Consider the following 21,083-nt stretch of genomic DNA (forward strand, 5'->3'; position numbering starts at 1 on the left):
TATATATATATAGTCAAAGGATGTGGAGTACAGCACAGGGAATCGAGTCAGTGGAACTGTAATAGCTATATACGATGTCAGAGGGGTAGTAGATTTGGGGGAGGGGGATTATCACTTTGTGAGGGGTGTAAATGTCTTACTATTACATTGTTTTGTATACCTGAAACTAATAAAAAAAATCTTCATATCTGACTAGGGAAGTTAAAAATTCTGATATAAAGTCTTCAGATCTGGCTAGGGAAGCTCCCTGCTCCTTTGGCCCCAACTCTATGTCTTGACTTCAAAACTTTCTGTCTGTTATAGGTCTTTTGCTGGTCCATATAGATTTTAGAGTCAGTTTGTGAAAAACATGCTGGGATTTTTATTTGGAATGTATACATTAATTTGGGGAGAATGCACGCCTTCACAATGTAGGGTCTTCTCATCTGTGACTGTGTAACCAGTAGTTTAGTAAGTGAAAGAGCCTGGGTGAGGATCCCGGTCTGGCAGCCTTTCGCATCAGTGCTGTTCCTTCTGCAGAGCTCGGTGGACCTGATGGTGCCTGTGGCAGGACGCTGGACTCTGGAGCTCACTCTGCTTAGTGTCTTAATCACATCCTCACACACCGGCTGATTACCCTCCTTCACTTGTAATGTGCTCTGCAGCTGACTCGGGGCTGCTGTCATCCTGCGGTCAAGTGCATCGGTCCTGTATCGTCCCTGAGTGTGGCAATGACCTTCATCTGTGGAAAAGCCTTTTCTGTCATCCCAGAAGAAGGTTTTTGATTCACTTTTAAATTAATTACCTTGGGAATAAAAGTGAAAGTTTAAAAGAAGTTGGTGACATATAGCACCCAGGCTTCTTTTATTTCTCTTTGCTAACGTGTTGCTTATGAACCACAAGCGTTCATGAGGTAATAACTAGAGTGCTTGAGCAATCCCTTGAGGGATTGCAGGTTCCTGTTACATGTGCTTCATCTCTCCTGTCCCCTGCAGGGACACCACTAGCCAAACATCACCTTCTTTTCCAGGGATCCTCCACGGAGCTCAGAATTCTTCCACCATGGCACTCCAGTCAAGTCCACTAATTGGCTTTGGTAAAGAAAGGAGACCTATTTACCATCCTTCCTCTATTTTGGATTAGTAAATTTAGAAGCACTTAAACCTGGGATGAGGCCAAAATCAGGGGCCCTCTGCAGCTTGGGGCACTGGGGGAACTCTAAAAGGAGTGTTAGCCCTTTCACCTGGAGACTGGAAGCCTTGAGTGGAGGAACCATCTGAATTGGTAATAGCAGAAGTTCGGTTTTGATAATGGGCTAGATGACAAAGTACTTACAGTTCCCGGGGTGTTGAAAGACCTGGGCTTCAAAGCAAACGGAGTTGATCAGGAAACAGGCAGATGACTCAACAGGTGGCACTGGTACAGAATGCAATAGATGAATACAGCTTTTCTCCAAGAATAGTAATGGACACTGTAGCCCTTTTGGGTTGAGATGTAGGACAATTGTCATGTTAATTTCAGATAATATATCTGCATGTCAGTGAAGTCATATTTAACACTGAAAGTAAAGGGAGTCCACTCTTTGCTATCCTTGATCCAGGCTGCCTGTTATCCTGCATTTCTGTGGATCCAGAATCGCTGCTGAGTAAGGCAGTGGATGAACACAGCTGGGCTCTGCTGGAGTCAGCCATGGGTTCAGATCTCTGCTCTGCCACCGCAAGGCATATGACCTGGGACAACACATATAGCCTCTTTAAAGCTCACTTTCCTTCTCTGTAAAGTAGAGATAATAATAGATTTTATCTAAAAGGGTTGCTTGAGGATTGAGCTAATGCATTTGGTGTGCTTAGCTTGGCATAGTAAGCACTTAACCCTGTATTAGTATTAAAACTCTCTCCCTTTGCCTCACTCTCATAGCAGCAGGCTTAAAAGCGAGAGAGTTTGGGGCTGATCAGGAGAATGAATCTTCTTGATGTCTGGGGCTTGAGTCAATAGAAGTACAATCTGATCTTTGGTACTAGGGCCCATATTTGACCCACAAATTATATCTACACATTTTGAAGAATAAAATTTGGGCTCTAAGTTATAATTTACTATTGGATCTGTGAAAAAAAATCTTGGTTTCCACTGTCATCATTTTAGAAAAAGCCCTCTTGCCTGAAATATTAAAATTAAATATTGCTGAAAGTATAGATGTCTAGATTTTAGTTTTAGACTTTTAGGATGTTTTAAAAATAAGCAGTTGATATCTGATGGAGTTTAGAAAAAAATTAAGAAAAATGCAAGGGTTAAGGATTTCTGAAGGTTCTATGTGATTAAAAAAATTAGTAAAAAATGGGAATATTTTCATACTTTGGAGGGGTTCTTTTTTATTTTTCAGTTATAGTTGACATTCAATATTTTATATTGGTTTTATGTGTGCAGTGTAGAGGTTAGACATTTATATAATTTATGAAGTTATCCCTTTGATAAGTCTAGTACCCACCTGGCACCATCACAGTTATTACAATATTATTGACTATATTCCCTATACTGAACTTTATGTCCCTGTGACTATTTTGTGACTACCAATTTGCACTCCTTAATCCCTTCACCTTTTTCATGCAGCTCCGCCCCGACCCTCTTCCCATCTGATAGTCATAGTTCCATATTTTTGACAGAAACCATTTCTAGATCCCACAGTAAGGGTATAGAAAATGCAGACTTTGACTTAGTTCTCTGGAGAAGGGTTTTGCATGATTGCTGGACAGACCTGGTATGTTGTTCATTGTGCTAATAGGGACTTAGGACACCATTCCTACCAAATGGATTCTCAGAGACGTGGAGGCAGGTCTCCATCTCAGCATTATTTATGATAATGAAGAAATTGGAAACAACTCAAACATTCAAAAATAGATTAATATTTAATTAACTCATGGTGTATCCATTCTATAGAATGTGTTTTTAAAATATTACCTTTGTTTTTTAATGAAATTAATACATGTGTATGGTTTTTGAAAAAGTCAAATGGTGCTAAAAGCTTATCACAGAAAGAACAGCCCCTTGACTCAATCCTCCTAATTCCCAGTTTGGCTTTCCAGAAGGAGCAATTTCTAAGTCTTAAGTATTTATTTTGTTATTTACCTTCTCCCCTCCCCTAAATAACAGGCTTATACTACCACTTCTTAATTTGTTAATTGTCTATGTTATCTATTCTCTTTCAGACAGAGCATGAAAAGTTGCCAAGGATAAAGAATGAGATTACATAAAGATAAAGGGATTGAGTCTCCAAGATGACGTAATAATCCTTACTGTACATGCACCTAACAAGTGTCAAAATTCCTGGGCAAAAATTGATAGAATTGCTAAGAGAAATAGATGAATCCACTACATAGTTGGAGACTTCAACACCCCTATATCAGAAATGGACAGACCCAACAGGCGGAAAATCCGTAAGGACATAGTTGAACTTAAGAACACCATTAATCAACTGGCTATAATTGACATTTATAGACTATTTCATCTAACAACAGCAAAATACACATTCTTTTCAAGTTCACATGGTACATTCACCAAGATAGATGACATTCGGGGCCATAATGCATATCTTACCAAATTTAAAAGAATAGAAATCATACAATGTCTGCTCTCAGGCCACAATGGAATTAACTAGAAATTAGCAACAGAAAGATGTCTGGAAAATCTCAAAATACTTGGAGATTAAACAATGCACTTCTAAATGACATGTAAATCAAAGGAGAAATTTCAAGAGAGATTGAAAAAATATTTTGAACTAAATGAAAATGACTTACAACTTATCAAAATTTGTGGGTTGCAGTAAAAGCAGTGCATAGAGGGAAATTTATAGTATTGAATACATAGATTAGAAGATAAGAAAAATTTTAAATCATTAATCTAAGTTTCCACCATAGAAGCTAGAAAAAGAAGAGCAAATTAAATCCAAAGTAAGCGGAAGAAAAGAAATAATAAAAATAAGAGCAGAAATCAATGAAATTGAAAATAGGAAATCAAAAGGAAGTCAATGAAATGAAAAGCTGATTCTTTGAAAAGATGAAAACAATTGATAAGCCTCTAGAAGGCTAACTAAAAAAAAAAAAGACACAAATTACTAATATCAGAAATGAAAGAAGGGACACTGCTACAGATCCAATGGACGTTAAAAGAATAACAAAGGAATATTGTGAATAACTCTATGCCCACAAATTTGATCACCTAGATGAAATGGACCAATTCATTGAAAGACTCCATCTACCTAAACTCATACAAGAAGAAACAGACTATTTGAATAAGTCTATATGTACTAAAGAAATTGAATCAATAACAGCTTTCCAAAATGGACGGCACCAGGCCTAGATGTGTTCACTCATGAATTCTACCAAACATTTAAGGAAGAAATTATACAAATTCTCCACAATCTCTTCCAGAAGATAGAAGCAGAGGGAATACTTCCTAACTTATTCTATGAGGCCAGCATTACCCTAATAACAAAACCAGACCAAGACATCACAAGAAAACTACAGACCAATATCACTCACGAACAAAGATGGAAAAATTTTCAACAAAATATTAGCAAATCACTGAGTGAAAAAAGCCATAGCCAAACTATGGAGACAATAAAAGGATCAGTGGTTGCCAGAAGCTAAAGAGGTTAGAAGGATGAAAGACAGACTATAGAGGATTTTTTAAAGGCAGTGACACCATTCATTCTGTATGATACTGTAATGGGGGGTACATGTTGTTTTTACACCTTTGTCATAATCCATTGAATGTACAACATCAAGAGTGAACCCTAATGTAAACTATGGCCTTTGGGTGTTAGTGATGTGTCAAAATAGGTTTATTGATTGTAACAATTGTACCACTGTTGGTACAATTGAAGGATGTAGATAGTGGGGGAGTCTGTGCATGCTTGAGGGTTAGGGGGGTATGGGAACTCTGTATTTCTGCTCAATATTATTATAACATAAAACTGCTCTAAAATAGTTTATTAAAAATTTGTATACCTAAAAATATAATTCTTCTCTCACACACATTCCTTGTCCTGTTCTCTCTCCCTCCCTCTCTCTCTCTCTCCTCTCTCTCTCTCTCTCTCTCTCTCTCTCTCTCTCTCTCTCTCTNTTTCTTTTTTTTTTTTTTTGGTATTCCTACTAGTGATATAGTGAACCTCTTAGCTTGTTCTCTTTTCTTTCAATTACCCATGTTTTTTGTCTTTCTGTTCTATTATACTTTCGGGGAAAATTTTTCATTATATCCCAAACTTCCTATTGACTTTTTTCTGCTTTGGTATTTTAAAATTTCCATGATGTTTTTTCTTGTTCTTTGACTTTTCATTCTTCCTCTTCTCTATCTCCCAGGCCCAGATTCTGTTTCTTATTTCATGGTTGTAGTATCTTCTCTTATGTATATGTCTATGTATACAGTTTTATTTTTGTGTTTTATCCTCTTTCCTGAAATGTGTTGGGTTCCATTAAGTTGTTTTTTCAAAAATATTTTTATTAAAATATATCTAACATACAACATTAGTTTCAGGTGTACAACATAGTTATTCAACATTTATATACCTAAAGAAGTGATCACCATGATAAGTCCAGCAACCATCTGACACTGTATCACGCTGTCACAATATTATTGATTATATTCCCTATGCTGTACATTACATCCCCATGATCCCCATGACTTATTTCTTTTATACCTGGAAATTTGAACTTATTTCCTTTCACCTCCCCCCATTTTTAATTTTTCAATTCTAGTTGACATTCAATATTTATTATTTGATATTAATTTCAGTTGTACAGCATAGTGGTTAGACATTTATATAATTTAAGAAGTGATCCCCTGACTAGTCTAGTACCCACTATCCATAGTTATTACCATATTATTGACTATATTCCCTATGCTGTACTTTACATCCCCATGACTATTATTTAACTACCAATTTGTACTTCTGAATCCCTTCACCTTTTCCACCCTGTCCCCCAAACCTCCTCCCATCTTTCACACCAATAAATCTAGTGCCCATCTGACACCATAGTTATTACAATATTATTGACTATATTTCTTATGCTATACCCTACATCCCCATGACTACCAATATAACAACCAATTTGTACTTCTTAATCATTTCCTCTTTTTTCACCCATTCCCAACCCCCCTCCCATCTGGCAACCATCAACATGTTTTCTGAATCTATGAGTTTGTTTCTGTTTCATTTGTTTGTTTCTTTTGTTCTTTACATTCCACATAGAAGCAAAATCATATTGCATCTCTCTTTTTCTGTCTGACATTCTTCGCTCAGCACAATACCCTTCAGGCTCATTGGTTGTGAGGACTGACTGTGACTATAGTGGAAAAGCAGATGGGCAGGAGCTGACCCTACAGCGCAGGGTTTGCTTAGGATGGGCTCTTGTGCCTGCTCAGTCTGCCCTTTGGGTGTGTCATCCTTGGAGGTGGCTGGGGTGATGCTCTGGCCCAGTCTGAAGCTGGCTACTGGGCCTGCCAGCCTCAGGGACTCTTGGGAGGGGACCCCTGCAGGCCAAGTTCAGCAGCAGTCTGTGCCCTGCCCGGGGCCACCTGGAATGAGCCACAAAGGAATACAGAGAAGTCCGCTGTCTGTGATGTGCTTGGGGGTGCCTAGAGGGGCCAAGCTGCAAACCAAGGCTGGCTGTCACTAGTTCTGGGTTTAGGGCTGCTCAGCCAGAGATACGCCGAAGCCAGATATTGCTTGTTTGGGTTTTGTGAACCTTCGCAAGATTTTAGGACTGTCCGAAGCATGAGCCAATGCAGGCCATTTATACAGAAAAGCCACTGAAAGTGACTTGGGTATGCCTGACAGTTGGGTGGGGAATGGTCTCAGGGAATCACTAGGAAGGGCAGGTGAAAGGTGATGATAGCTGGTTGGGTGGAGGCTCAGATACGTCTGCCTGCGTCTGTACGCAAGAAGTGGGAGGGCTCAACAAAGAAACAATGGCTTCCGTCAGTTCCTCCATCTGGGAGAAAGCTGCCCCCGAGACTCAATCTGAAGCCAGACAACTCAGTTCCTCTTCCTGTGTCCTTTGTACCTTTAGAACTGCTGCTCCAGTGCTGGAGCTCAGAGCGAGTGATTCCATCAGCAAGTAAGTCCTTGCGCGGTCCCTCTAAGAGAGGTACCTGGGAGTGTAGCTGCCTCCATCTCACCCACAATCTCTGCTGGTTTTCACAGCCAGAAATTATGGGGACTTCTCTCCCTGGCACTGAAACCCTGGTCTCGGAGGAGCTGAGACCCCTTGCTCCTCATGGGGGGACCTCCATGACTGAGATATCCCTCCCGAGTGTTAATGGTCACACACAGGTGTAGGACTAGCCTGTTCTGCATCTCTGCCCCTTCTACCAGTCTCAAAATGGCTTCTCCAGTGTGCCCGTAGCTGTAGGGCTTCGGTTTAGCTAAACCTCAGGCAAATCTCAGTAATGGTTGTTCTGTGGTTTGGTTGTAATTGATGTGGCCCTGAGAGGAGGCGAGCACAGCATTTACCGTATTTCCCCATGTATAAGACACACCCTGTTTTGAAAAATTTGGGGTCTAAAAACTGGGTGCGTGTTATACTGTGGTTGCAGATTTTTTTACATGTCTCGCTTTTTTTGCGCTTGTTTTTGTGCTCATACAACCACTGTATAAGACGCACCCAGTTTTCAGACCTCAAATTTTTTGAAAAAGGGTGCATCTTATACATGGGAAAATATGGTACCTACTCCACCATCTTGACCAGAAATCCAGGTTCCATGAAGTTCTAGTTGTTAATATCTGTTTGCTTTTCATGTTGGAAGCCTTCCTCCTATGTCTGGAGATTTTGTTTCTCCCTTCATATTTAAGAGTGAGGCACTACAGTGTTGATTGAGAAATAAATGCATGACATCCTTGTAGGATGATAGGACCAAGAATTAGCTTTTCTGTTAGTTGACCCACAAATATTATGGTTTTTCGAGCATCTGGGTTTGTTGAGTTTTGTTTCTTCATAGAAAAATTTTCCAATTGGTGTTCTTTCTTTTGTCAGCCTGGCTTCCAGTTCTGGGGGAATTTCATGTCTTTCATTTATAACCTTCACTCAATCCCCCACTTTTAGTCTTTTATATTATCTTTGGCTTCTCTCCTGACCTTTGCCAGGCTTGGCAATCACATATCTAGGAGATTCTCTGGTTCTCTTTCTCCAGAGAATGAGTCCTCTGTTGTCGGGGTGGGAAGGGAAGTCCCTTGGCTACGTGCAGTGGGGCCTGTGTGTCTACTCCCAGTACGTATTTGAAGCCAGTTCCCCTGGCTCAGCTCCATGTCTCACCTTCAATTTTTGTAAATGCCTTTGGGGAGGATTCTAGACTGGATTTACTTGTAGCTTGATAAAATCCCCAGCTGTAGGCACTTAGCTGCATTTCAGCTTTTTCCCTTCCACTAAAGCAATTACTATGCCTTCACCTAATTTCCATCTTGAAAAAAAAAAAATGATGTTGCTGACTCTTCAATTCTCCTTGCAATTTTTCCATTTTTGATGGGAAGGCAAAGATAAACACATGATTTCAATCCACCATATTTAACCATGGGTAATATACTTTTGAATAAATTTTTTAATGTCAAGGGAAAATGCTCAGTATGTAAAAAAAACTAGGAGACAAAATTGTAAAAAGAAACATACCAAAGTTTATCCCTAGGTTGTGGAATTACTGGTAATAATTTGCTGATTTCTTAAAAAAAAATCTTTTCTGAATGTGCTAAATTTTCTGTAATAAGCACCCAATACTTTTATAATAAAATAATTTTAAAAATATGTTTAAAAATTTATACTTAATTAAGCATTATACTGATGCTTATATATTAGTCTAACAAGGGCAACTTTGATTGCAGTGAACATTAGTGACTGCAGAAGAAAAAAGTGTTTGTTTTATCCATGTCAAATGTTAAAGTATCAATAATAAATGTAGGCAGGGGAGAAACAATCTTCCTGGTAAGAAGTGGTGCTTTCTTTTCACTGCCAATGTAAATTCAATTCCTATAGATAATGGTTAGCAATATATATTTTAAGATTATATAACTGTAGGTATTAAGGATTTAATATAAGAATATATTGCATACATTATGATTACCCTAATATTAGATGGGCCTTTTGAATACCTGTCTATAATCTAAATCAGACTGTTTTAAAATGGGTCCTGTAGAATACCAGCTCCAACTGATTCTCTGCAAAGAATTAATTTGCCAGTTGCTACACATTATTTTGCTTTGTAGGAGAAACAATTCACATAAAGGAACTGAGCCCTTTGAGGATACTGCAGTAAAGAAACTTGGTTAATTTTATTGGTTTAACTTGGTTTGAATAAGAGTTTTTGAAACCTATTTTGACCATGGATATCTTTTTTCACAAAATCTCTCCTTGTTATCATGACCATTATCATTGTTATTATTGTTACTTAAATTTAAATGTCCAGTGTTTGATTTCTTTCAAGTCATAATCAAGTTCTTTAGGCAGAGAGGTTATGGGGCCACTTACTTTTGTGGCCTGGTAGAGTCAAACCATTCAATTTATTTGATCACAGAGTAAAGTAAAATTAACTATGTTGGATTTGCCCTGCATTGCTTTAGAACAGAAATATTTTACTGTTTTTTGGGGGGGAGAGGGTTGGGGAGTAGAATAATTTTCTTGCTTGTTTTGTTTTTGGATAAGGCTCAGGAGGTCATGGTTCCCAGCTGTTTTCCATGGCAGTTTGTAAAGCCTGGAGCGTCTTGTAGGAGTATCTTTGCTAAAATATAATCTGTAGGTGCTGATTATTGTCAAATTGTACAGCTGGAGCCCTGAGATACGAAGGCTTATTGTCTAATTTTCAAGCAAACATAATTTTAATGAAAGTAATCATTTACCACATTTGATTTTTATGTCTGGACTCCTTTTTATGAAAGGAAATGGGAAAAATAATTTGGGAATCTAAAATAATCAAACTTTATCTGTTGATATTCTCAAACTAAACTATCTGAGCATATAAATGGTGGCATTTATAATACAATAAATCTCTTGGAAATAATTGGCTCTTTTAAAACAATTTGCCAAAGCCTCCCACTCTAGATAGTCTTTCCATAGTGGAAGCTTCTGGTCTTACTGAGAAGATTGAGAGTAGAGACGTGGGTTCTAGTCCCAGCCCTGCCACTAAACAACTCCAAGATATTACTATTAGTACTATTAATAGCAGCTTTTATTGAGGGCTTAGTATATGGTAATTATTGTGCTACAGGCTTTACACGCATGAGTTCTTTTTATATTCACTGTATTCCATCGGGGGTTGGACTGAGTAACTCCTCATCCCTTTACCAGGCTTAAATGATCCCAGGAGATATGTTTTTCTGCTAGACCTTTGTTCTACTCTGGGGGTGGAGGGGTGGGGGTGGGGTTCAGGAAGCAAGGGACTCTCATCCTCACTAAAAGTGGTGGGTAGACAAGCTCTTGGGAGCCCGAGTGGAACTCAGAAGCATTTTCTATTTTAAACCAATATATAATCTAGGATAACATATATTATAATCATATGTCTCTTAAATGGGTTTTTCTGGTGGCCCAAGCATCTGAAAACCAAATATAGCATTGTTTTCTCAGCTCACAGCCTGTTTAAGCTAGGCAGGAAGAGGTGGCTTTCATTGACTTGCCCATCCATGTGAGAGTCTTCTGTTTGACAACTTAGCCACCACCTCTACTAGTTAAGTGGTATCACATATCGCCATCATAGTAACCCTACCACCAGATATTTACAAGGTGTCTTGGGGTTTTAAATGCATTTCTTCATCCATATTCTTATTTGATTTCTAGTCCTTAATACTATATCATATTGTTATATGTCTGAAAGACAAGCAACTCTAGAATGTTACTTTTACTGCCTTATTCTCAGTTATGACTCAGCAGACTGAAAGCGTGATGATTTATTACTGGCGTCTTTGCTTTGGTAGGATGGCCTTGGTCTGAGGGGCCATGCTGGCATGGGGATGGTTTGGCAGGCAGAATCTTATTTATTTGTTTTAACACAGATACTCCAGTGGACAGAAATTGGGGCGTGTGTATCACTTCCATATAGATTATGCCCTCTTTTGAAGCACAGGCGTGGTAGAACTCACCATCCATCCTTTATCTTCCTAAAAAGGTCTCACACGAAACACTCAGAGAGGGCTTTCAGAATTCCTAGGAAATCCAGCTGGATGTTTATTAAACTTACTCGCCTGAGCTCATCTTCCTTACTGTTTACTCTTTAACCTATCTGCTGAGAGATAATTGGGGGAAAGTTTCTCTCTGCTTGGTTCTCATATGGTTTTAATGATTCTGTTTCCCCGTCCCTTCATTAACAAATAACTGCATGTTAAATAGTTCACCAAATAAGAAAGATAAAATTAATCAGTGTTTAAATCAGATCTGCTGAGTTTAAATTTTTTAGAAGGTAAAGCCTTTCTTATCTTTTAAACGTGGAGCCTTCTTTAAAAAGAAAAAAAACTGAAAGACTTATTTTTTCAAGCAGCCTCAATAATTTGGTAGTTCTAAAATAATGGCTGGACCATTCAGTTTGAGGCAAATTGATTTCCTAGGGCCCTAGATCATCACATAGCCAAGAGTTTAGAGATTTGGTGCCTCTAACAATCATGAAAAGGCAACTCCTACACAAATTGCCATAGTGTGGGTGCAGGGACTGTGAGAGAGCCTCTGACCAGGCTAAAATCCCACAATTAGAGATTTATTACTTTGGCTCAAAATTTGTTACCTGGCCAATTATAAAAACCCCAGGAGAGGGTTGACATGGTCAGTCTTATGAATTTATCAAAGTCTTTAATGAGTGCAAGTTCTGATATTGATGGTTGAGACAAAATGGACAGCTGGGGTTGAAGAGAAGGTTGGCGGTGGCAGGGAAGTAGGCACAGAGGGAAAGGCTGAGAAAAGGCAGCTGGTGACGGGGGAAGGGTGGAAGAAGGCAAAAGGTGAATTTCACCTATTTTGTTCATGTATTCAACAAATATTTATTGAGAATCTACTTTGTTGATTGAGTTGAGGGCTGGGGAGGAAATAATTATACCCTCTGGGAGTTCAGGTGTGGGAGGAGAGGCAGGCATGTCAACAGGTAGTGACAGCTCAGTGGACAAACTGTCATAAGATGCGACAGGCAGGAAGGATGGTGCAATGACAGAGGAAGGATGTGGGGACAGGAGTGACATAAAGCCATCTCAGAGAGACTGATGATTGACTATGGTCCTAAGAGACAAATAGAAATATTTCCTGTAGGAATACAGTAGTCCCCCTAATCTGTGCTTTCCCTTTCCTCAGTTTCAGATACCCTTGGTCAACTGCAGTCTGAAAATATTAAGTGGTAAATTCCGGAAATAAACAATTCATAGGTTTTAAATTGTGTGTCATCCTGAATAGGATGATGAAATCTCACGATGCCCCCTGGGGTGTGAATCATCCTTTTGTCCAGCGTATCCACACTGTACATGCTCCCTGACCATTAGTCACCGAGTAACCATCTTGGTTATCAGTTCAACTGTTGTCGTATCCCAGTGCTTATGTTCAAATAACCCTTATTTTACTTAATAATGGCCCCAAAGCACAAGAGTAGTGATGCTGGTGATTCGGATATGCCAAAGAGAAGCCACAAGTGCTTCCTCTAAGTGACAAGGTGAAAGTTCTCAAGTTAATAATAATAAAAAAAAATTGTATGCCCAGGTTGCTGAGATCTATAGTAAGCACGGGTCTTCTATCTGTGAAACTGCCTGATTTATAAAGTAAACTTTATCATAGGCATGTATGTATAGGAAAAAAAATACTCTGTATAGGATTTGGTATTCTCAGTGGTTTCAGGTATCCACTGGAGATCTTGGAATGTATCCCCCAGGCATAAGGAGAACACAATGGTATAGAGAGCAGCAGCCCCTGTCATGAGAGGTGGAGGGGTAGCATTGGGCGAGGGGACCGGGGTGAGGAAGAACCTGTGTAGGGGGTTGAGGCGAGGCGTTCCGGGAGGCTGGAAATGATGAGGTACATGGGGGTTATGGGGAAGCCGGTGAACTCAGGCTGAAACACTGTCGCAGAGCTTGAACTTGATTTTGTAAGTGGTGAGGAGGTTCTGTTTGCATTATTGAGAAATGGCTCTGGCAACCTTGAAGTGGACAGTTGTTGGCAGGGGTTGCCTAGAGGCTGAGGACAATGGAAGCAATGCACAGTTTTGGCTATATCAAGTGCTTCTGACACGTTCTGTAGCTTGAGGGTGCCCTGAAAAGGGGAATAGGATTTCAGAAAAGCTCTGTCTCTGTAACCTGCAAATATCTGCACACGTCAAGCAGGTGTATACTTGTTTCTGAGTTTTGAGGGTTTGTTTTTTAAGCTAATATATAACTCAAAGCCTCACAAAGCCAGGAAGACCTATGAGCACAGGGAAATGCAATGATTTATTTATTTATTAAAAAAAAATCTTTTTAAAATTTATTTTTTAATTACAGTTGACATACAATATTATATTAGTTTTAGGTGTACAACATAGCAATTAAATACTTATATACTTTACAAAGTAATTACTCCAGTAAGTTTAGTACCCATCTGACAGAAATGTAGTAATTTAAATCTTGGACAGGTTATATAGGTTTATATACAAGTGTTATTATTAGTATATTTTACCAAACATTTTCAGGTTGTTATTCACCCATTTGAATAGTCCATTAACACAAGAACTAACAATGAGGTGAAATTTTGTTAAACCCAACGCAAAAGGAAATGTAATCCTGACTTTATGTTGGTGTTTTTCTGAAACTGGTCACCGGGTGTGTTGGTTCTGGGGACTCTGGGGGAGGGGCTCTGGTGCAGGCCAAGGTCAGCAGCTGGCTGTGTCCGGTCCGTGGCCACCTGGTAGGAGCTACAAAGTGATCTGCGGTTGGTGGCTGCCTGTGCTGGGCTTGGAGGTGCCTGGGAGAGGTTATGCTGTGAACTGAGGTCAGCTGCCACTAGTGCCAGGTTTGGGGCTGCTTAGCAAAAGGTAAAGGACACACTGAGGCCAGCCACTGCTTGTTTGGGGTTTGTGGGTCTTTGAGGGACTTTAGGAAAGTCCTCAGCATGGTCCCGGTCCTGCCGCTTGCTGGAACTGCCACTCAAATGTTGATGTTTCAAGGGGCACTTTCAAACGTAGCAAATGGAAGGCTTTCACTTTTATTAAAAACTTGGTCTTGATATAAAACGTGCTTTTTAGATGGAGTTTCACAAAATGATATGATGCCCGAATCCAAAAGACACACTCTGATTTGGGGTCCCGTTGTCCTCCTGCAGAAGCCAGGAGCTCGTCCCATCACTCCCCACCTTCATCTGAAATGTTGCCGTGGCTCAGCCTCGGTGAGCTATGAACCTGTGTACCTGCACTCCTGTGGCAGCCACTCTATGTCAAGGGTAAAAGGCAGATAGATCATGGGAAAGTAAATGTTTGAAAGGGAACGACCTTGCAAAAATGAAGAGAGGAAGGCAAGCCAGATCCTCTTACTTTAATTGCAAGATAAAGTCACAACAGGTGCTGGGACTTAGTTCAAAATTATAAATAGAATGTAAATCCTAATAAGAATGGCAGAGTGGCTCTGGAACTAAGAGCTAAGACAAAGTTGTAGAGGCCTGTGAGCTCGGATGGCATCTTTTCACATGGCCTTTCCCGAGTACCCGGCTCTGCTTTCCTCTCCTACTTTGTTCAAACTTCATTTCAGGCAGTGATTTCCTCTCCTGGGCCCATAGTTTTGTATGAGAGTTAGCCTGACCACTCCACTGAGTCTACCCGTGCATTTACCCTTCTTTTGTCCGAGACGGGACTTATGTTGAAGATCCACGGTGAGCCCCCTGAGGATGGGAGGTGTGTTACTCATACTGGCTTCCTGATAGTCCGAGATCTTATATGTAATCGGTGCTTTGTACAGAATGGCTGAAGAGAACTTGGCTTCTGATAGGTTTGATTTCCTGCTCTGCCGCTCACAGCATATGACCCACATCAAGGAATTTAACCTTGTTAAATCTCAGGTTTCTCATTGGGTTCTTCTATTAAATGAAATAATACATTATTATTTTTTTTAAAAAACAACTCAGTACCTAGCACATAGTATGAACTTAGTAATTGCCTACTATTATTACAATTGTCCACAGCTTCAAGATTATAATGAATGGTAAAAACAATTTTACTCCTTTCTACCATACCTATAAGTGGATTACCTTATTTTTACCAAATGGGACCAAAACACTCTACGTGACAGAATTAACAACACAACAATTTTAGTGAGTGTTCAAGAGAATAAAAAGCCATGGTTATTACTACCCAAAGAAGCGATGGAAGAGGAAATGATTTTTAGATAACTTGACAAGTTCACTGGTGTCCTAATTTCCCAACTTAGACTTTTAGTATTAAAAACAATACCGTCTATACGTATTTTTCGAAGGACTGTCACATTTCACAAAGTCTCAACATTTGATGGCTGACAAGATTTGAATTCTCTAGGGAATATCTATAATGTAGTTGGCACACAGGTGATTTTCTTGGTGTCCTTGATTGCTAGAAACAAGGGCATTCTGTTTGGGCCTCATGTTCCCTGTTCAACTTCAGATAGAATCTACTTTCTATCAGTTCCAACCCTTCCTCAGAAAGAACCACAGAGTGATTAGAAATGTGGGCTCTGAGACGATTTTGCCTCCTGGGGTCTTACCAGGCTCTGGGACTGCAAGCTTATATTCAATTTTTAATTTAGTTCTCACACAGCCTTGTGATGTAGATAGTTAAGTATTATTTTTCCCCAGTAGAATCTGAAGCTTGAAGAGGTGAAGTGATTTTTGTAAGACCACACAGCTCATATGTGGAAAGGCTGGGATTTGAACCCAGGTTGGTCTCACTCCAAAAGCTAGCTTATAACCACTATGCAACATTGCCTCCCCTGTTGCCTGGCTGTGCCAGTCACCAGCTGGTTGACATTGGACAAGCCATGGAATCTCCCAGAACTTTGGGTTTCTCATTTGTCAAACGTAGATGATATCTTACAGGATTTTCCTGAGAATAAGTCTAGATGACATTTATACATGAGTGTTTATATTGTATCTACCAATGGGAAGCTATTGAAGCTTGAGTGGGAATTTTGAAGAGGGAGGTGTTGGGTAGTCATACCGTGCTCATGCTTTCCTGTGGCTCTAAGAGTCACAAAACCACAGGGAACTGTGCGGTGATAAAGAGCAAATGTGGGTCTAGCTCTGAGCCCAGCACTTGGCACAGGCTGGGTGCTCAGTAACTGTTAGCTGAATACATTGATTCAACATCTATGTTTGTTGCTTGCAATTCAGGATGCAGCAAGGTACCTGGTACCTCATCTCAAGACACTCATTTCTAAAGAGAAAGAGACAGAGAAGTACAGCGTCAGCATACCTTGGAGATATTGCAGGTTCCATTCCAGACTGCCACAATAAAGCTAATATCTCAAGAAAGTGAGTCACACAAACTTTTTGATTTCCCAGTGCATATAAAAGTTATGTGTACATTATGCTGTTGTCTATTAAGTGTGCAGCAGCATTGTGTCTAAAAAAACCCCCAACAATGTACATGCCTTAATTAAAGTACTTTATTGATAAAAACAATGTTAACCATCATCTGAACTTGTTGGAAAGGTAGCATTGATAGACTTACATCTACGCAGGGTTGCCACAAACCTTCACCTTCCGAAACACCCAGTGTCTGTGAAGCATAATAAAGCTACACACAATAAAACGAGGTCTGCCTGTAGACAGAAAGTAAAATAGTATACTGTGTGAGTGAGGAGTCAAGAAGACTTCTTGGAAAAGAACTCTAGGGATTGAGTCTTAGAAGATACATGGATGCCCATCATGTAAAGAAAAGAACAAGAAACATGTGCTGGGAACAGTGTGTTCAAAGGCACCTGGACATGAGGGTTGTTGTAAGAAGTACAAATCGTTCTGGGAGAAAAGTTTGTGGTGAGTAGTGAGAGCAGTGAATCTTGCAGCTGTGATCCTAGGTCTTGAGTCTTGAATGCTGTGCTGAGGAATTGAGATTGAGCCCTGAAAGCAATTGCATGGCATCCCTGAAAGATCTGTATTAAAGAAGTGTCATGAACACATTTCTATTTTAGAAAATTCACACTGTTGGGAAATGTGCAGAATGGTTGGAATAGGAAGAGGGTGGATATAAAAGTAAAGTGAAAAGGTTATAACGGTAGCAAAGAAAAACTGGTAGAAGAGATGTTTAGCTCTTACAGCAGGGATGGGGAGGAGGAAATGGATTTCAACTATATTTAGGAGGTAGAATTAATTGGACATAAGGTCAGGTTGGCTACAGAGACAAAAGGCACGAATGCTACCTAAGGTAACTGTCTCGTTTGAACAACTAAATATATGGTGGCTCCATTAATAATATTAGCTACCATTTCTTGAGTATTTATTATGGACCGGGCATACTGCTTTGCATGCATTATTCCATTGCATCTTCATGTCAACTGCAAAGTAGTTATTATCTTCATTTTATGGATGAAGAAAGTGAAGCTTGGAGCAGTTAGGAAGCTTGCCCAGTATCTCATATGGAGTAAGTAGTGGAGTTGAGACTTGAACCCTGTTATCTGTCTCCCAAGCCCATGCCATCAGCCACTGTCATGCACAGACCCTTCCTGTGTTGAGGGACCACAGAAAGAGGGGGTTTGGAGAGGGAAGCGAGGAGACAGTGATCACATGGTGTAAGTGTATTCCCACATAAATCCAACCTGGAAAGTTCTATGTTGAGTTTTGCTTGCATGGAAGCAACATTGCTCTTATCTGGGGCTATTGGTGGGTGGCAGATAGAAAAAGGACCCAAGAAGGGGCCCCATATCAGCTTCTGGCTAGCATCATGGTGCTCTCTCCGGCCTCTTCCAGAATAGCAGTTAATAAAGGAGAGATTAAGAGGATTCCTAAGGCCAGTGTTCCCAGCTTTAGCGAGAATGCCAGCAGAAAGGGGGCTCAGCCTCTGAAGCTACAAGCAGGGAAGCCCAGGGCTCCCTGGGGATGTAGACACAACTCACATCTCATGGTTAAGGACATCACCCTGGCAGGCTCCTTTAAATACTGAACTCACAGCAAGTAAACATGCTCCCACAGTGACCAATACATAAATATTGGTGGAACTGATGCAAATGAAATACAAGTGAGGAGCTGCTAGTTAGTTCTCCTGGCAATCAGCATCCGAGCCAATTCAAGAATGTGTATGAATTCTTGGGGTAGGCAGGTATGATTTCAGATGCCCAAATGGACCCTTCCCCTGTCCCTGCTCTTTCAAAATTCAGCTCTTTAATCGAAAGAAGTGCCCACTGAAAGCCTCGTTAGTCATTTCTCCCTGAAGAATTGGTCTCTTGGGTCCTGTCTTGTGAACACATTTTGAGGATAGGGCAGAAGAGAGCTCAGTGCCTGCCAGCAGGAAAAGAAAGGAAACCTGACTTGGAAATGCAGGAAAATACAAACTATCTAATTAGGGTTAACCTAAAAAATTATGCTAATTTTTTAATTGAGGTAACGCTGGTTAATTACATTATATAAGTTTCAGGTGTACAACATTATAATTTGATATCAGTTTACCCTATAGTGTGCTCACCACCAAAAGTCTAGGTTTTATCCATCACCATACATTTGATCCCCTTTACCTATTTTGTACCCCCTATGCCTTCTCCTCTGGTAACCATTAATCTGTTTTCTGTATCTATGAGTTTTGTTTTGTTTGCTCATTTGTTTCTTTTTTCTTTCATATATGCCACATGAGTGAAATCATATGATTTTTGTCCTTTTCTCTCTGACATTGCACTTAGCATACAACCTCAAGGTCCATTCCTATTGTTGAAAATGGCAACATTTCATCTTTTTTACAGTTGAATAGCAGTCCATTGTGTGTGTGTGTGTGTGTGTGTGTGTGTATGTATCACATCATCACATCTTTATTCATTCATCTGTCAATGTAAGAATGGCTATTATAAAAAAGACAAGAAATAATATTAAATAATAAGTGTTGGAGAGGATGTGGAGAAGAAACCCTCATACACTGTTGGTGGGATTGAAAATTGGTACAGTTACCATGAAAAACAGTATGGAGTTTCCTCAAAATAAATAAATAAATAAATAAAACTACCATATGATCCAGGTATTCCACTTCTGGGTATTTAAACAAAGAGTATAAAAACACTAATTTGAAAAGCTATATGGACCCCTGTATTCATTGCAACATTATTTACAATTGCTGAGATACAGAAGCAACCATTATGCTATTTTTATGCAATTCAGGATAGGTTGCTCAGTAAATTATGGGCTAATAGAAATTTATTTCATGAATTTATTCATCATCCTTTGCCATAACTTAGGTCAATCAGAAAAAGAGAAAAAACTGAGAAGTCACGACTTCTCAGTGCCCTTTTTTGACTGGCATTCAGCACAGTCACTTCTTGGGGAAGGTAATTTAGAATCTACCATTGAGGCTCCATCATCTTTGAAGGTATGCTGTTGTTAAATGGACATATTAGTACTTTTGCTCTCTCATCTTTTGGCGTTTGTGTGTGTGGTGTTGGACAAGATGGGGAATGGAGAGTGTCAAGAATTAATGGGCATCACCCAACAAAATGAATCAGTTGACTGTTTAATAACCATTATTTACCTGGAAGTAAAAATAACGGTGCAGAAGAAAATCATATTGTTATGCATATTGTAATGACTGTCCGGGGCATGAAATGACAAGAATGTGTGCTATGTTCATTTGGCTACTGATTTTCCTATTCTGTGCCCCCAGACACCTCAGGAGAGGTCTCATTCTGTTCTGTTACAAAAGTACCACGGGCTTCTGCTTCAAGAATGAGGGATTCTCCCACCTTGTTGCTTTACTAACCACCTTCCCTCATTCATACACCTGCAGCAAGTCATTCCCTTCCTCCAATCTGAGGAGATCGGCCAAGAGCCTGAACCTTTTGTTGGTATTTCCAGGAGCTGGGACACAGAGAATGAACCAATCAGATTATCAATGTCAGGCCAGATTTGTCCCTCTCCCCCAGTTCTTTTTAATTGGGAAAAATGTTTATTTTAAAATTTAGCAAATATTATACATATTAGACATCTAACAACAATATCTATAAAAGTAATAATCAAAAAGCAGTATTTTTGGCCGGCCGAGTGGCTCAGTTGGTTAAGAGCTCGCTCGAGTTTGAGCTCTGAGCAACAGCGGTTCGATGCCTGGCCCAAGCTGAGCTGCCACTGAGCTGCCAGCAGGTAGCAGGATGGCTCAGCTAAAACAAACAAACAAACAAACAAACAAAACCAGTATTTTTGTTCAAAGTTTGTGGAGAATCAACATAGCTCCTTAAGAGTTATTTTTGTTCAAACTGGGCAGCAGTAGTTAATGATAAAACAACCAGGGCCACAGCCGTGGTATTAAAGGTTAAGTATCCTTCCACTGCCCTCGTTTATTGCTTTTATCATCAGTTGAGCTTTCCATTTCTTCAAAGGCCTTATAGAAATGGCTGGCAGTTTTCACTCATCAAATCAAAGCCTTGTGTTGGAATCATTTCTTTGGTGTAATGCAAGATATGCTGTGAGTAATTGGATCAGATCAGTCATTTCCATAATTAGAACAAGAGCACATCGTCCTGAGGGATGTACTCATACCATGGTCTGAAGTCACACAAAAGCAAATGCACAAAGCCCTCATGTCGTGTGCTCCTGAAATAGCAGCTATTTTTAAAATAAATAAATTTAGTTATTTACTTACCTCTGAGTTTGTCCACTACCCCAGCGAGACAGATTTAAAGCTCTGCTCTACCTTTGGCTTATCTGTGGATGACTAATGAAAAGCAAGTCAGAGCATTTCACTTGAAGTGCAGTGTTTCTCTGTTTGATGGGTGTGTCATAGATACTCACTCCCAGGAGACTTATTCAAAACTTTCCTGGGTTTCTCAAGGGCAGGAGAAAAGCAACACTTAAATGCACGGAGTATTCCCTGTAGAGCTTTATGCAGACGATCACCTTGGTGTGATGTAGTAAATGCCTCATGGGATCCCTGAGATTGTAGGTACCCTAACCCTCATTTTAAAGAAACATGTGCAGCAGGTG

General features: G+C 39.8%; 1 long non-coding RNA gene across 1 annotated transcript in view; it reads right to left on the reverse strand.

The window, feature by feature from the left end:
* LOC109388395 (uncharacterized) overlaps window positions 1-20,806 on the reverse strand; it is a 21,842-nt gene extending 1,036 nt beyond the window's left edge. Inside the window, exons 1-2 of the long non-coding RNA XR_002125209.1 lie at window positions 20,743-20,806; window positions 1,315-1,458 (exon numbers count right to left, since the gene is read on the reverse strand). This is a non-coding gene — a long non-coding RNA (uncharacterized LOC109388395). The remainder of the gene's footprint in view (window positions 1-1,314; window positions 1,459-20,742) is intronic.
* Between the last annotated feature and the right edge of the window lie 277 nt (window positions 20,807-21,083).

The sequence above is a fragment of the Hipposideros armiger genome, unplaced genomic scaffold, assembly GCF_001890085.2.
Source record: "Hipposideros armiger isolate ML-2016 unplaced genomic scaffold, ASM189008v1 scaffold_194, whole genome shotgun sequence".
Classification (NCBI taxonomy): domain Eukaryota; kingdom Metazoa; phylum Chordata; class Mammalia; order Chiroptera; family Hipposideridae; genus Hipposideros; species Hipposideros armiger.